The following is a 7,042-nucleotide window of genomic DNA, read 5'->3' as shown; positions in this document are numbered from 1 at the left end:
TTAATTAATGTTAATATTTTATTATTAATATTATTTTATTAGAGTTATATTATTTTAGTATTAAAATTATTTTAATAAAATTAGATGTTTGTGAGAAGAAATTATATTCAATTTGTCATGGAACAGAATTGGCTACAAAGTAATCGAAGATTCGAAACCTTGCGTCTACGGCTTTATCCATATTTTATTTCTATTTTTTACTCATTAGGAATTTTATTTCTAATTACTGTAAAAGGATTTTTTCATTATAAGAATATTGAAGGATATTTGAAGAATGTTCATGTATATTATATGTCATCGATGAGTATCATATTTTCTTCGTATCATATTTTCTTCGAAATGACGTTATAAGAAATAGTATAACAGTTTTATGATTTTTACGAAATGAAGTAAATAAAAATTAAATATTAAGAAATACATATATCTCTCATACATATCTCTCAATTTATTTTAATCTTAGTTCGTTTAATTAATTTTATTACGTACAACTCAATTTGAATAATTCGTTATATGCTAAGTGACTTTTATCGATTCGTTATTATCGTCGGATGGATAAAGACGTTACGAGTTAGTCAGTAAGGCCGATTTAATGACGGTCGATGGTAGGCCAACTTTTCTAGTTTCTGGGGAATCCGGCTCGTTTCGATGTATATCAACCGGGGAGTTACGTTATGAGCGAGCTGCCGGAGGACTGGCAAGTCGTTAAGTCTCTTCTCCCGTTCCGAAATCATGTAATTTCATTTAAACTGCTGGGTGGAGTCAGTTAAGCCAACTAAATTTAAAAGTTCTTTTTCCGTCGCGCTGGACTTTCGTATATTATATAGCGAGAACGGATGCGCTCGCGTGCCCCGGGGCGCCGAATTTCTTAATGAAGTTTGCGGGACTTTTAAAGACCTCGGAGGCATTTCCAACTCGGAGATACGACGCGGCCGACCGCTTAACTTTCCTCATTCGCAACGACACATTATAAATTATATGGGTAAAGCAGTTTCGCAGGCCTGCTGAATCTTTCGAATAGACCGCGCTCGAAATAAACGAATGTCAGTTCTATTAAATTTATTGCGCTTATTTTATTTACGTCTCTCGATACTTTTTAATGACTCGAATATAAATCACTGAATTGTAATATGCACTAACAAGATTTCAGAAGAAGCTCGCTAACTTGCTAATATATGCAATTGACAAACGTTTTTGTATATTGATATTTGACTATAATTATATGATACTGTAATTATAGTACTCTGTAGTTATAGTGACAAATACCAAAAACTTTTCTCTCAGTGTGCAATGTATTATACATATTGCTTATAAAATATTATCACTTCGCATTAGATAAATGCCTTTTTTATAATTTTAAGAATAATTTTAAGAATAAAAAAGAGTTTATTATTTATTGATTATTATTTATTTTTTCATTGAAAAAGAAAAAAAATCGATAGTGAATTTATGAAAATTCTATGAAACTTGAAGTGGTTGAGAAAGACTAGTACAGTATTACCTTATGTGGAAATCTTAGGCTTGTATTAAGACTTGGAATAATATTCCAAGTCTTAGAAATTAAGGTTTGGACCATATTGTAAAGAGAATTTCGTTCCGTACTTCAATATATAATATAATAAAAGAAGGAAATCGAATCATCAAATAAAATATTTACTGTGAGGATTTGCTTTATTAATCGCATTTTATGATAATATTAATTATTACATTTTTCGGCATTCTTATCTCTTCTTTTATTTGGTGAGTCGAGCCTTATTAAGGAAAGTGGAATTTCCGAAAGTACGGAGGAAATGATGCTTCTCTTGTTTCGCCAGAGGAAACTTTTTCACTTTATCTCTCCTGCAGTTCGATATAAAGCGGAATATTAACGTCACACTGTATTTCGAGTAATATTCCGCGAATGTCACCGCGCCCTCACTCCTTCATTCTCGTCCCTCCACTTGTACCGACATGTTTTTCCTCGCTTTTCCTCCGCTTTTTCATCCTCTCGTCACGACTCTATTTAAACACGAGGATATTCCTTGCCATTCGGTTCTCTCTCTCTCTCTCTCTCTCTCTCTCTCTCTTCCCTCTGTTTAAAACCAGGCCACCGATTCCAACTCTCTTAATCGTGAAACCATGATAAAGTTCGAAGGTAAACTTAATTTCTCGCCAATATCCCCGCAACACGACCGCAGTGGCGTCTGATTACATATCGAATAAAATTTTACTCATCTTCCATCATCTTTGTTTCTCGTATTTTACATGGCGATTTTCCGCGTATTTGATCTTCGATTCCGATTTTGCAAAAATCCTCATTCTCGATTCTAGCTTATGAAATGTCTGATGTCCGGGATGTCCCTAAGTAATAACATTTCTTTCCATCTTTTCTTTTATGAACTTTCTTCAATCCAGTGCAATCTAATGCAGTGCACTGCATTGTCACTGCACTGTACTACCATTGCATTGCACTGCACTGCACTAGACTGCAATGGACTGCAGTGCACTGCACTGTACTGCATTGTAAAATTTACAGGGAAAAAATCTAGCTAAATAAAACTCTAAATGTGGGTGATGAAAGATCGTAAGATGTTTTTTTAATTTTTCATTTGTTTTATCCTTTCGTACATTTTACGTATTTTACATGCAACACGAAAGAACAAGGTCTACTCATGGAGATGTTGCATACTTCCTCATCGAATGAAAAAGTTTGTGTTGCATTTTGTATTTAACTTTACAATGACCCGTGGAAAAGTATATTGTCTCTTCTGATAAACTAAACCAAATCTTTTTACATAGATACTGCAAAATACCAAGTTTTCTTTATTGTAATTTGGGACATTAAATAAATAATAGTAAAGAAAATGGAGTTTAGCAAGCTTGCTTTTATACATAACTCTCCCTTTTGTTTCGGTTTTTTCTACATTTCTCTTCTCTCAGTTGTCTAACAAAAGGAAAAAACTGAGGTATATAGGAAGTCATTAATCTGACAGAGCGTGATCATCGACTATGCGAATAAATTACTCCCTCCTTGCAGTCACGTTTCGCAATAAACGACAATGCAAACAAACAGCGTTTTACATGGCACATGCTGCAGGTATCAAATTCCCGCTCGACAAGCAATTTACAGAGCATACGAGCCTCTCGTTCGATAGACGAGATAGCTGCATGTTATTATTCTGCTCTCGTAGTCCCTTCATAGTAATAGTGGCGTCAAAAGTCCGACTATCTAACGCAATCATCGTATGATAACACGATCGATGAAACGGCCCTTGTCGCGACATAAAAAAAAGAAAAAAAAATAGATTACTCAAAAACTGAAAAGATAAAATACCAGGAGGAAAAGAAGAGAATTCAATCTCCCGCCTGCCTCGTTCCACTTGATCATTCCAATCGAACGATTCCGTCGTCGGGCATCGAGAATCCGATCGGTCCGACCCTTCGCAAAGAGGTGGAGTCACTTTCGCAACTGGAATAATATCGGGGCGAGCGTCAATTTCCTCCATCGAAATGTAGACGGGGTTTTCTCGCCGTGCATAGCGTGCAACGAGGGCGCTTACTAGCCGCGCTGTTGGCTTTGAACTTTCCGCGCAGGGGGCTTTATCGTCCGGCCGGAAGTAATTCCCATGCTAATCCCTCTTTGTCCGCGGGATGGACCGAACGGTAGCTGCGGCGTCTCGATGCTTCCCCTTTTCCCTTGGAGCTAGATTACATGAAACGAAACGACGGCCCCTCCATCAGCGTCGCGCGAAATTCCGCAGATAAACCCGCTCGAGACGCGAATCGAAAATGCTGCGAGTGGATCGGCGGAAATGGTTGCAGCTTCGATAGTCAACGAATTTCACTCGAAAAGCTCGAATGGCGGTTTTCGTCGTAGCGCGAAACTCGAAGTTGGATAATCTTTTAGGGCATGCGCAAAAGGAAATTGAGAAGAGCCTTGGCAAACGAATGACACGAGAAACAGACTACGAAATTTGTACTTTCTATCAAAATTTTATATATAACACTTCTTTGGAATTGATATTAATGTTATCGCGATGTAAATTTATTCATGCTCCGGAAATTGTCTATAGAAGATTATGAGATATAATTTATTCACGTCTCAAAGAAAACGTAACTTAGCATTTCAACGAAATTAGATTTTTCATATTTTTTGAATATCTTTTGCATAATACACTTGATATGATAGGAAGTAAACTGTAGCTTATCCGAGGAATTATTGTGATAAAATTTTTATTAAGATTTTTATCTATTATTCTAAATAAATTTATTGTTTATAAACATTTAAAAAAATTTATTTAGAATCACATTATTACAGCTTAGTAGCCAAAATTTTTCATTTCGTCCAATAATAAACTGAATTATGTTTATTACGTTTATCTTATATGCACTTCCTGATGACGTGTTATCTCGATCATGTGACATGTATACAGAGAATTCTTTTGACAACTGAACGAGAAAGCTAACATTGATTTATGTTTTTGTCTAGTCAAATTTGCACAAGCTTCTTTGTGCTGACCAAAAGAGTCATATGATGCATATAACTAGCATCTTATCAGGACAAAGGGATTTAGAGAACAGAGAGAGAGAGAGAGAGGGGGAGGTGGAGGAGGGGGGGAGCTATTGTCGTAATGGATTGTGAATCGTTGTCGAGGCAAATCGTTTATTTAATAAAATATCTAGCGAATCACGTACGTGATCCTGCGCTAAGTGGGATCCTTTGCGGTGAAATATTTGTATTCGGATGACTTCACGTCATTTTCCGTCGATTCGTTCACTATCAAGTCGCTTCTGGCACATAAAATTACAGGGGACAATCCCAATTTCCGATATGCTATTTTTCTGGAACAGCGCGGAGTTTCAGGTTCCGTTTTTCTCTGTGTTCTTCCAATTTCTCCAAAGAGGCAAGACGAACGCTCGTTCGAGGATGTACATCACCGGTCTGATTGAAAAGTCTTTTATTATCGTTTCTTTTGTTTCTCTAATGATCTAAGAGCAAACGCTGCTGTTGAGAGAAATCATATTTCGCGAAAACACTGAGAGAAATTTCTTGCTTAACGTTGCGTATCACGTTTTAATTATATTGCATTCGATCCGTCTTTGACTAATTAAACGGCTAATTAAACGATGTTCTATACAAATGACATTATGCCTCATGAAATACTTGCATTTCTACAAACTCAAGATGCGGTATTTAAAGCAATAAAGCAATAAATAATAATTTAAAGCTGTAAGGCAATAAATAATATTAATAATTAAAGACAAATATAAATCGATGTACTGAATCATAATTTTTTTATATTTCGATTTATATAATATTAATAAAGCAATGATATGCGCTTTTTCGGAATTAATCTGTTGATATTAAATTAGTTGATATTAAATTAGTCCTTTTATTATATATAATATAGATATTAAATCTAATGTTCGTACAAAGAATGACGTGTCTCTTTGTCTTAATTAAGAATTAAGCAACGGTATTTTCATTAAATAAATTTTTTAAATATTTCCGTGATGTACAAAATAATGTAATATTAGGTACTGTCATTCAAGGTAAAATGTAAAATGTTTATTAATAATATTCTTCGAAATTGATACGAAATACATTAAATAAAATATAATAAAGCATATACATTTATTTTATATGTTAAATATTTTGTAATAGTTGGCGCTCATTACGTAACGTGCTAATTGTAAGCGCTGTGTATTATACACAAAGTCACTGCATTTGTGCGACAACGCTCGAGTAGGCAGGCAGCGAAGCGAACCGCTCCTCGTATTATATTATATATTACTATTTTTCAAGATAATTAGAAAGAGAAAACAAGATTGTTCTTCTAATCTCTTAAAGAATGTCAGTTTGCGTGGTTAATTACCGTTCACGATTAATGTCTTATACGCGTATTAATCGCGAATCTTGTTTTTTAAAGTATGAATCACATTAGTCGACAATAATTTTGTTATTTGAATAATTTCGATTTTTATATATTTTTTATGCTGATTTTAAATATGAAATTAAAATTTATCTTAGAATTTTATTCTTTTTTGTATCTGATTAGTTTCCTTTAAAAACTTGTTGTAAATTGAAATTATTTATTTTTATTTGAAGCCTTTTATAAAGAATAGAAAATTATGTTAAATTCAATAGCTATTCCTTATGAATCATTCATTTATGTTCAAGCAGAAGATATAAGTAGAAAAATATTTAAATGTATGTATGTATTATTAAAAAAAACTCTACTTGCCTCATAAATTTATTAAACAAATTTAAAATGCAAAAAATACTATAACTATCAAATCAAATTAATATAAGAAATATGAAATTTTGTTGAGAGGGGAGAGAGAGAGAGAGAGAGAGAGAGAGAGAGAGAGAGAGAGAGAGAGAGAGAGAGATAGAGAGAGAGAGAGAGAGAGAGAGAGAGAGAGAGAGAGATTAGTGTTATTCACTGGAAGGAAATTAATTTTGTAACGAAATTAAAAAGTTTAGAATTAAAAGTCATGTTTCTTTTTTGCTCGAATTCCATGATATATGCATTGCATTTGTCAGATTTACCGCTTCGTATGAAATGATATACGAATTATCGGATCGTAACGCACAAGTGAAAAATTGTGTACTAATAATTAGTTTAAAACACAGAGAGAATATCCGACATACTGCTTACATAATATGTTGCATAATATCTTGAATATTTCATGCAGCGGCAATATTTTGACTTGCGATACTCGATACTCATTATTTGTGATGCATGTCGTGCTTAAACAGACGGATAGTGATGCGAGTGGTGTCGTTGCATTAGCCTTCGAAAACGTTACTATAATTTTAAACGCGATGCCAAACGAGATAATTTCTCACGATCAACTAACGATTAGTCTATGCAATTAAATAACTCTCGCGATTAATAACTCGTAAACAATTATCGAGCAACGATTATTTATCCGAGCAAATATTTTATATTATTTTTCCGTTGCTACATCCGTTGGTAAATCACATATTAATTAACATCGGTCGTGCATTAATTATCATTGTTTCCGCGAGTGAGTGTTATATAGGAGAGTTATATAGGAG

This window comes from Atta colombica, unplaced genomic scaffold, assembly GCF_001594045.1.
Source record: "Atta colombica isolate Treedump-2 unplaced genomic scaffold, Acol1.0 scaffold274, whole genome shotgun sequence".
NCBI lineage: Eukaryota > Metazoa > Arthropoda > Insecta > Hymenoptera > Formicidae > Atta > Atta colombica.
Note: the sequence above shows the minus strand (reverse complement) of the source record.